Here is an 11,528-nt window from a genome sequence, read left to right as displayed (position 1 = left end):
AATAGGAAAAAAAATAATTTCCCCCCCCAGGGGCCGCACTGGAAGTAGATTTCCTCGCTGTCAAAATTCGTAAAAAGATAGTCCTCTAACCATCGTTTCTGGAATTTGTAATACTCCCTGACTGTCCAGCTTTAATTTCAGTGATTTAATAGTGAGCTGGACACAGTCAAACTGTGTAAATGTAGGTCTATTAGAAACGCTATGTGACAGCCCTGCTTTAAGGGGGGAGTGAATATCAGCCGACACTCGGCCCTCCGTGGACTGAATTAGACTCCCCTGGTAGACGGTGTATATACAGTTCATTCAGATCCATTCATTCATTGTCCACATTTTGTTACATTAGACTTATTCTAAAATGGATGGAATTGTTTTTATTCCCCTCATCAATCTACACACAATACCCCATAATGACATCACAATACCCCGTAATGACATCACAATACCCCATAATGACATCACAATACCCCGTAATGACATCACAATACCCCGTAATGACAAGGCAAAAAATATATTTTAATGTTTTTTTTTGCAAATGTATTACAAATAAACTCACATTTTACGTAAGTATTCAGACCCTTTACTCAGTACTTTGTTGAAGCACCTTTGGGAGCGATCACAGCCTCGAGACTTCTTGGGTATGATGCTACAAGCTTGGCACACCTGTATTTGGGGACTTTCTTCCATTCTTCTCTCAGATCCTCTCAAGACATTCAGAGACTTGTCCCGAAGCCACTCCTGCATTGTCTTGGCTGTGTGCTTAGGGTTGTTGCTGCTGCCACCACCATGCTTCACCGTAGGGATGGTGCCAGGTTTCCTCCAGACGTGACACTTGGCACTCAGGCCAAAGACTTCAATCTTGGTTTCATCAGACCAGAGAATCTTGTTTCTCATGGTCTGAGAGTCTTTAGGTTCCTTTTGGCAAACTCCAGCTGGACTGTCAGGTGCCTTTTACTGAGGAGTGGCTTCTGTCTGGCCACTCGACCATAAAGGCCTGATTTGGTGGAGTGCTGCAGAGATGGTTGTCCTTCTGGAAGGTTCTCCCATCTCCACAGAGGAACTCTACAGCTCTGTCAGACTGACCATCGGGTTTTTGTCACCTCCCTGACCAAGGCCCTTCTCCCCCGATTGCTCAGTTTGGCCATGCGGCCAGCTCTAGGAAGAGTCTTGGTGGTTCCAAACTGTTCTTCTGTTAAAGAATGATGGAGGCCACTGTGTTCTTGAGGACCTTCAATGCTGCAGAAATATTTCAGTACCTTCCCCAGATCTGTGCCTCGACACATTCCTGTCTCTGAGCTCTACGGACAATTCCTTCAACCTCATGGCTTGGTTTTGCTCTGACATACACTGTCAACTGTGGGACCTTGTATAGACAGGTGTGTGCCTTTCCAAATCATGTCCAATCAATTGAATTTACCACAGGTGGACTCCAATCAAGTTGTAGAAACATCTCAAGGATGATCAATGGAAACAGGATGCACCTGAGGTCAATTTTCGAGTCTCATAGCAAAGGGTCTGAATACTTATGTAAATAAGGTATGTCTAAACCTGTTGTGATGTCATTATGGGGTATTGTGATGTCATTATAAGGTATTGTGATGTCATTATGAGGTTTTGTGTGTAGAATGATGAGGAGAGAACTATTTAATCCATTTCAGAATAAGGATGTAACGTAACAAAATGAGGGAAAAGTCAAGGGGTCTGAATACTTTCTGAATGCAAAGTATCTATTGGGCAGAGAAGCACGGTGTGTTGGTCTTTCCATGAAAATGTATGGCTATAGTTTAGACTCCGACGTTGACAGGAAATAAATATTGATAACATGTATTTTACTCTGCCCGCAAATCGTCCTGCTCTTAGAAGTCAAGTGTCCACGTTCCTATTGTCCCCAACTCTGCTCTCTTTCAAACTACACTGTATATACAAATACTTGAATACTTTCAGAAGGCTCTGTAGACACAACGTCTCTGTATACTACTTACTCTGTGATGTACAGGGCCTTCAGAAAGTATTCTGTTCTCTTGACTTATTCCACATTTTGTTACGTTACAGCCTTATTCAAAAAAATGTATGAAATATCTTGTTTTTTTCCCCATCTACACACACTACCCAATAATGACAAAGTGAAAACATGTTTTTTTTAAATGTTTGCACATTTGATTGAAAATTTAAATACTGAAATATCTAATTTACATAAGTATTCACACCCCTTTAGTCAATACTTTGTAGAAGCTCCTTTTGGAAGTGATTACAGCTGTATATTTTTTTATTTTACCTTTATTTAACTAGGCAAGTCAGTTAAGAACCAATTCTTATTTTCAATGACGGCTTAGGAACATGGGCGGAACGACAGATTTGTACCTCAGCTCGGGGATTACAGCTGTGACTTCTGGGTAAGTCGCTAAGAGATTTCCACACCTGGATTGTGCAACATTATTACATTCAAAATTCTTCACGCTCTGTCAAATTGGTTGTTGATCCGTGCTAAACAGCCATGTTCAGGTCTTGCCATAGATTTTCAAATCAGATTCAAGTCAAAACTGTTACTCGGGCCACTCGGGAACATTCGCTCTCTTCTTGACAAGCAACTCTAGTTTAGATTTGGCCTTGTGTTTTGTTATTGTCCTGCTGAAAGGTGAATTATTCTCCCAGTGTCTGTTGGAAAGCAGACAGAACCAGGTTTTCCTTTAGGATTTTGCCTGAGACATTTTTTGTTTTTATCCTGAAAAACTCCCCAGTGTTTAACGATTACAAGCATACCCATAACATGATGTAGACAATACTATACTTGAAAATATGGAGAGTGATACTCGGTAATGTGTTGGATTTGCACCAAATCCAACACTTTGTATTCAGGACAAAAAGTGACTTGCTTTGCCACATTTTTGCAGTATTACTTTAGTGCCTTGTTGCAAACAGGATGTATGTTTATGAAGATTGTTATTCTGTACAGGCTTCCTCCTTTTCACTCTTTTCAATTAGGTTAGTATTAGAGTAACTACGTTGTTGATTCATCCTCAGTTTCCTCCTATCACAGCCATTCAACTAACAGTTTTAAAGTAGCCAGTGGCGTCATGGTGAAATCACTGAGCGGTTTCCTTCCTCTCCGGCAACTGAGTTGGGAAGGAAACCTGTATCTTTGTAGTGACTGGGTGTATTGATACACCATCCAAAGTGTAATTCATAATTTCACCATGCTCAAAGAGATATTCAATGTCTGCTTTTATTAATTTGACCAATCTACCAACGGTTGCCCTTCTTTGCGAGTCACTTGAAAACCTCCCTGGTCTTTGTGGTTGAAATTCACTGCTCGACTGAGGGTCCCTTACAATTATCTGTATGTGTGGGGTACAGAGATGAGGTAGTCATTTAAAAAATCATGTTAACATCATTCAATCATCAAACATCATAATTACAGAGTGAGTCCATGCAGCTTATCTGACTTAAGCAAATTTTTACTCCTGAACTTTAGGCTTGCCATACCAAAGGAGTTGAATACTTGACATTTTCATTTATTTATTTTTTTATTAATTTGTACAAATTTCAAAAAACATAATTCAACTTTTGACATTATGGGGTATTGTGTGTAGGCTAGTGACAAATCTCAAATTAATTTTAAATTCAGGCTATAACAAAAATGTGGAAAAAAGTCAAGGGGTGTGAACACTGCATTTGCTTTTTAAAAGACAGGTTGACCCTTCACACACTTCTGAGTCTAGCGGAGTGGAGCTAAGCATTCTTGTTGGAACCATGCTGGACAGGACAATGTCAAAGGGAAATATCTCATCTAGTGTCGTGTGTATTTATCAGACTGGTATTATTTAATTCTGCTGCTTCAGAGGATCTCGTCTTGCCCTAACCCTGCGCTGGGTTCACTGTTCTCCACTAAAGAAACAGGTTCAAGAAGAGAGAAAAAAAAAGGCAAATGTATTTATATTATTTATCTTTTTATGTTCTTAGTGTAAAATTACTGTATGTTTGGAAATTATGCTTTTATTGTGAAATCAATCAAATTTCAAATGTATTTATAAAGCCCTTCGTACATCAGCTGATATCTCAAAGTGCTGTACAGAAACCCAGCCTAAAACCCCCAAACAGCAAGCAATGCAGGTGTAGAAGCACAGTGGCTAGGAAAAACTCCCTAGAAAGGCCAGGACCTAGGAAGAAACCTAGAGAGGAACCAGGCTATGAGGGGTGACCAGTCCTCTTCTGGCTGTGCCGGGTGGAGATTATAACAGAACAAGGCCAAGATGTTCATATTTGACCAGTAGGGTCAAATAATAATAATCACAGTGGCTGTCGAGGGTGACACAGGTCAGCACTTCAGGAGTAAATGTCAGTTGGCTTTTCATAGCCGATCATTGAGAGTATCTCTACCGCTCCTGCTGTCTCTAGAGAGTTGAAAACAGGAGGTCTGGGACAGGTAGCACGTCCGGTGAACAGGTCAGGGTTCCATAGCCGCAGGCAGAACAGTTGAAACTGGAGCAGCAGCACGGCCAGGTGGACTGGGGACAGCAAGCAGTCATCATTCCAGGTAGTCCTGAGGCATGGTCCTAGGGCTCAGGTCCTCAAAGAGAGAATTGGAGAGAGCATACTTAAATTCACACAGGACACTGGATAAGACAGGAGAAATACTCCAGATATAACAGACTGACCCTAGCCCCCCAAAAAAACTATTGCAGCATAAATACTGGAGGCTGAGACAGGAGGGGTCAGGAGACGGGAGGAGGATATAATCCTACCCACTTTGTCAATGCACAGCCCCCACACCACTAGAGGGATATCTCCAACTTACCATCCTGAGACAAGGCTGAGTTTGTCCACGAAGATCTCACCCACGGCACAACCCGAGGAGGGGCGCAAACCCAAACGGGTAGATCACGTCAGTGACTTCAACCCACTCAAGTGACGCACCCCTCCTAGGGACGGCATGGAAGAGCCCCAGTAAAGCCAGTGACTCGGCCCCTGTAATAGGGTCAGAGGCAGAGAATCACATTGGAGAGAGGGGAACCGGCCAGGCAGAGACAGCAAGGGCGGTTCATTGCTCCAGAGCCTTTCCGTTCACCTTCCCACTCCTGGGCCAGACTACACTCAATCATATGACCTACTGAAGAGATGAGTCTTCAATAAAGACTTAAAGGTTGAGACCGAGTCTGCGTCTCTCACATGGATAGGCAGACCATTCCATAAAAATGGAGCTCTATATGAGAAATCCCTGCCTCCAGCTGATTTTTGTTCTCTGACGTTCTTGGTCCTTGGGTAGGTGGAGGGAGTCTGGAAGGGCATCAAGGAATCTTTGAGTTGTCTGAGAATTTATAGCACAGCTTTTGATGATCCTTGGTTGGGGTCTGAGCAGATTATTTGTTACGATTGCAAACATAATAAAATGGTGGTCCGATTAGTCCAGGATTATGAGGAAAAACATTAAGATCCACAACATTTATTCCATGGGACAAAACTAGGTCCAGCGTATGACTGTGACAGTGAGTGGGTCCAGAGACATGTTGGACAAAAGCCACTGAGTCGATGATGGCTCCGAAAGCCTTTTGGAGTGGGTCTGTGGACTTTTCCATGTGAATATTAATATTCACATTTTTGGTAACTTTATCTGCCATGACTACAAGGTCTGATAGGAACTCAGTGAGGAACGCTGTATATGGCCCAGGTGGCCTGTTTAACAGTAGATATAAAAAGTGATTGAGTTGGCCGCATAGATTTCATGACTAGAAGCTCAAAAGACAAAAACACCTGGGGGGGGGGGGTTTTGTAAGTTGAAATTTGCTATCGTAAATGTTAGCAACACCTCCGCCTTTGCGGGATGCACGGGGGATCAATGCTTTATTATTTTGTTTTCATTTTGTTTAAGTAGTTTTTCTTATTCCACTGTTGTGTGTATCCCCTTTATGAAGACCAATCTCACACATGGAGACGACAAGATACTGTATTGTGTAATAGCAAAGCAGTCCTCTATTGCAGGTGAACTGTCCCTTTTTATTAAGGCTACTCTCCTGTAGTGGAACCTCCCAACCTGAAGGCGGTGCTGTGGTACAGGTGGAATGTTCCGGCATTCAAGTTAATGGGGATTCAATTTCAGGTCAAGGCCAAATAGGTATCCTGTACAAAATGTAAATTAGAATAAAAATGGTTGTCCAATCACACAAACTCATAGTAAGTCGGACACGTGAAAGTAACCTCTGCTTCCTCTCCTTGTCCTCCCATGTGTTTAGCCAAGTGCAAGGGGGTCAGAGGCGGACTGGCAACAGAGCGATTCAGGCCAATGCCAGATGGGCTAGTCCGTCTTTAGCCCAGGTGGCCTGGCTAAATTGGGGTATATCGTAGAATAATCATAATGGGTGCTAAAGCAAAAACATTTACCTGTGTGGGAGCTTGAAGGAATTAATGGGCCAGTGTGCTAAATGCCAGGGCTGAATTCTGGTCCCAGTCCGCCCCTGAAGGGTGGTGTTTGTCAGAGTCCAGGTTCAGACTTTTATATCTACAGTTCCCACCATGTCTCCTGTCCCCAGTAAATATAATCAACTACATTTAAATTAAAACTGTTAATATAGCTCCCTGAAATGACAAGTCCGAATGCCGTTTTATCAGTCGTTCTCCAATAGTCTTCTGAATTACTGTATTGGCCATTAAAGAATTTTGTGCCTTTTTTGTTTTTGTATTTTTGGGGGGGGGGGGGGGGGGCCGACTGTTCTGTAATTAAAATGTAATATGAAGGTTTTTCTACTGTTTTCTTTGTTGGAATGTGTGTGTGTACACAGTTGAAGTCAGAAGTTTACATAGACCTGAGCCAAATACATTTAAACTCAGTTTTTCACAATTCCTGACATTAAATCCTAGTAAAAATTCCCTGTTTTAGATCAGTTAGGATCACCACTTTATTTTAAGAATGTGAAATGTCAGAATAATAGTAGAGTGAATGGTTTATTTCAGCTTTTATTTCTTTCATCACATTCCCAGTGGGTCAGAAGTTTACATACACTCAATCAGTATTTAGTAGCATTGCCTTTAAGTTGTTTAACTTGGGTCAAATGTTTTGGGTAGCCTTCCACAAGCTTCCCACAATAAGTTGGGTGAATTTTGGCTCATTCCTCCTGACAGAGCTGGTGTAACGGAGTCAAGTCCGTTAACAAATTCTTATTTACAACGACGGCCTACCAAAAGGCAAACAGCCTCTTACGGGGACGGGGGCCTTGGATATAAAATGTAATATAAATATAGGACACAACACAACATAGCAAGGCAGAAACACATGACACAGCATGGTAGCTGCAGTGGTGAACTGGTAATTAAAGAGCTCAGCCAAGTACTTATTGTCAGTATAAACCACATCAACTTTAAGGGACTGTTTTCCAGAACTTCTTGGGATTAGACCCACAGAGAGAGATAACTGCTCCTTAAAGTAACTAAGTTTGGCCTTCCTGATAGCCTGAGTGCACTGATTTGTCATTGGCCTGAATGATAGCCAGTCAGCCTGAGTATGCGTGTGCCGAGCCTTTCGCCAAATGCAATTCTTGAGGTGGAGTAACTGCAAGATCCCGGTCGAACCAGGAGCTGAACCTGTTTTTAATTCTCATTTTCTTTATGGGGGCGTTTGTTAACAATACCACGGAAACTATCAAAGAAGGTCCAAACGTCTTCGACAGAGGGGATCAAGGTGATTCTATACCATTTTTACAGAGGCCAGTTCGTGAAGGAAGGCTTGCTCATTAAAGTTTTCTAGCAAGTGTCGCTGAACAAGAGAATGACATTGCTTTTGGTTGATTCATTTAGTCTATGCACTCCTTCAGATTGATCCTGTGATTAACCTCCCCCCTCTATTCCAAGGTGTTGGACATTGGATATATTGTACATTGTCAAGAGACAAGAACAGCTCAAAGACAGAACTACATAGATTTTTAAAAAGGCACACGCAGCCTACATATCAATGCATATACACACAAACTATCTAGGTCCAATAGGGGAGAGGCGTTGTGCCGTGAGGTGTTGCTTTATCTGCTTTTTGAAACCAGGTTTGCTGTTTATTTGAACAATATGAGATAGAAGGAAGTTCCATGCAATAAGGGCTCTATATAATACTGTACACTTTCTTGAATTTGTTTTGAATTTAGTAATGTTTTCAGCTACAGCTTTATTGGTCAATATGATAATGAGAGAGCGGGGCTACCTAACTTAGCAGACAAGGTGGTGATGGGGAGGAAGATACGAAGCGAGAGGGATAACTGGGCCTAAAATCTGCATTTACCAGCAGGTGGCGTTTTTCTGAAAATGTTTTGGTTAACAAAAAATGTAATGGCTTATTTGCTAAGTGTGGATCATTTGATCGAATAGAAGTTTCATAATGTTTAGGTTATGAGTGTACTTAATATAAGTAGGACACGTGACATCCCGGCGATTTTGAGAATAAACACTTTATATCGGAGTTGTGACTGGTCGTCACTAGTTACCACAGCCACAAAGTCATAAACCCCGCCTATTTCTACAATTTCTCTTAAAATGTGATTTTAAACCTAACCTTAACCACACTGCTAATCCTATGTCTAACCCTAACCTTAAATTAAGACCAAAAGTCAAATGTTTGTTATGATTTTTTTTGAATGATATAGACAATTTTTACTTTGTTACAGTTGTTCATATGCGTATCTGCCCTCTCATTGGCTAGAATGGTTCCACCTGACCTTGCCTCCTCCCGACTGCCTTTCATGTTTGAAGACATGTATTTAAATTGTTGGTGGCCGCTACAGTATCTGGTCAATATAACAGAACATCAGTGGGGGTTACCTGTATGATAATTACAGTGGGTGGAGATACCTACCTAATCCTTAGCATGTCACCTAACCTGAACCCTTTAACGTAACTCCTAAGCTTAACCCTAACCCTTCACCTAACACCTAAGCTTAACCCGAACCCTTCACCTAACTCCTAAGCTTAACCCTAACCCTTCACCTAACACCTAAGCTTAACCCTAACCCTTCACCTAACTCCTAAGCTTAACCCTAACCATTCACCTAACACCTAAGCTTAACCCTAACCCTTCACCTAACTCCTAAGCTTAACCCTAACCCTTCACCTAACACCTAAGCTTAACCCTAACCCTTCACCTAACTCCTAAGCTTAACCCTAACCCTTCACCTAACTCCTAAACTTAACCCTAACCCTTCACCTAACACCTAAGCTTAACCCTAACCCTTCACCTAACACCTAAGCTTAACCCTAACCCTTCACCTAACTCCTAAGCTTAACCCTAACCCTTCACCTAACTCCTAAACTTAACCCTAACCCTTCACCTAACTCCTAAACTTAACCCTAACCCTTCACCTAACACCTAAGCTTAACCCTAACCCTTCACCTAACTCCTAAGCTTAACCCTAACCCTTCACCTAACACCTAAGCTTAACCCTAACCCTTCACCTAACACCTAAGCTTAACCCTAACCCTTCACCTAACTCCTAAGCTTAACCCTAACCCTTCACCTAACACCTAAGCTTAACCCTAACCCTTCACCTAACACCTAAGCTTAACCCTAACCCTTCACCTAACTCCTAAGCTTAACCCTAACCCTTCACCTAACACCTAAGCTTAACCCTAACCCTTCACCTAACTCCTAAGCTTAACCCTAACCCTTCACCTAACACCTAAGCTTAACCCTAACCCTTCACCTAACACCTAAGCTTAACCCTAACCCTTCACCTAACTCCTAAGCTTAACCCTAACCCTTCACCTAACTCCTAAGCTTAACCCTAACCCTTCACCTAACTCCTAAGCTTAACCCTAACCCTTCACCTAACTCCTAAGCTTAACCCTAACCCTTCACCTAACTCCTAAGCTTAACCCTAACCCTTCACCTAACACCTAAGCTTAACCCTAACCCTTCACCTAACACCTAAGCTTAACCCTAACCCTTCACCTAACACCTAAGCTTAACCCTAACCCTTCACCTAACACCTAAGCTTAACCCTAACCCTTCACCTAACTCCTAAGCTTAACCCTAACCCTTCACCTAACTCCTAAGCTTAACCCTAACCCTTCACCTAACACCTAAGCTTAACCCTAACCCTTCACCTAACACCTAAGCTTAACCCTAACCCTTCACCTAACACCTAAGCTTAACCCTAACCCTTCACCTAACACCTAAGCTTAACCCTAACCCTTCACCTAACTCCTAAGCTTAACCCTAACCCTTCACCTAACACCTAAGCTTAACCCTAACCCTTCACCTAACACCTAAGCTTAACCCTAACCCTTCACCTAACTCCTAAGCTTAACCCTAACCCTTCACCTAACACCTAAGCTTAACCCTAACCCTTCACCTAACACCTAAGCTTAACCCTAACCCTTCACCTAACACCTAAGCTTAACCCTAACCCTTCACCTAACTCCTAAGCTTAACCCTAACCCTTCACCTAACTCCTAAGCTTAACCCTAACCCTTCACCTAACTCCTAAGCTTAACCCTAACCCTTCACCTAACTCCTAAGCTTAACCCTAACCCTTCACCTAACACCTAAGCTTAACCCTAACCCTTCACCTAACACCTAAGCTTAACCCTAACCCTTCACCTAACACCTAAGCTTAACCCTAACCCTTCACCTAACACCTAAGCTTAACCCTAACCCTTCACCTAACTCCTAAGCTTAACCCTAACCCTTCACCTAACACCTAAGCTTAACCCTAACCCTTCACCTAACACCTAAGCTTAACCCTAACCCTTCACCTAACACCTAAGCTTAACCCTAACCCTTCACCTAACACAAGCTTAACCCTAACCCTTCACCTAACACCTAAGCTTAACCCTAACCCTTCACCTAACTCCTAAGCTTAACCCTAACCCTTCACCTAACACCTAAGCTTAACCCTAACCCTTCACCTAACACCTAAGCTTAACCCTAACCCTTCACCTAACTCCTAAGCTCAACCCTAACCCTTCACCTAACACCTAAGCTTAACCCTAACCCTTCACCTAACACCTAAGCTTAACCCTAACCCTTCACCTAACACCTAAGCTTAACCCTAACCCTTCACCTAACTCCTAAGCTTAACCCTAACCCTTCACCTAACTCCTAAGCTTAACCCTAACCCTTCACCTAACTCCTAAGCTTAACCCTAACCCTTCACCTAACTCCTAAGCTTAACCCTAACCCTTCACCTAACTCCTAAGCTTAACCCTTCACCTAACTCCTAAGCTTAACCCTAACCCTTCACCTAACTCCTAAGCTTAACCCTTCACCTAACTCCTAAGCTTAACCCTAACCCTTCACCTAACTCCTAAGCTTAACCCTAACCCTTCACCTAACTCCTAGCCAGCTAGATGGAATTCATATAAAACGTATTGTAATTCGTAACGTATTAAATAAATACAAAGCGTAACATATCATACTAAACTAAACAAAAATATAAACGCAACATGTTAAGTGTTTGTCCCATGTTTAGTGAGCGGAAATAAAATATCCCAGAAATGTTCCATACGCACATAAAGCTAATTTCTTTGAAATGTGGTGCACAAATTTGTTTACATCCCTG

Source organism: Oncorhynchus mykiss, chromosome 8 (assembly GCF_013265735.2).
Source record: "Oncorhynchus mykiss isolate Arlee chromosome 8, USDA_OmykA_1.1, whole genome shotgun sequence".
In the NCBI taxonomy this organism is placed as follows: domain Eukaryota; kingdom Metazoa; phylum Chordata; class Actinopteri; order Salmoniformes; family Salmonidae; genus Oncorhynchus; species Oncorhynchus mykiss.
Note: the sequence above shows the minus strand (reverse complement) of the source record.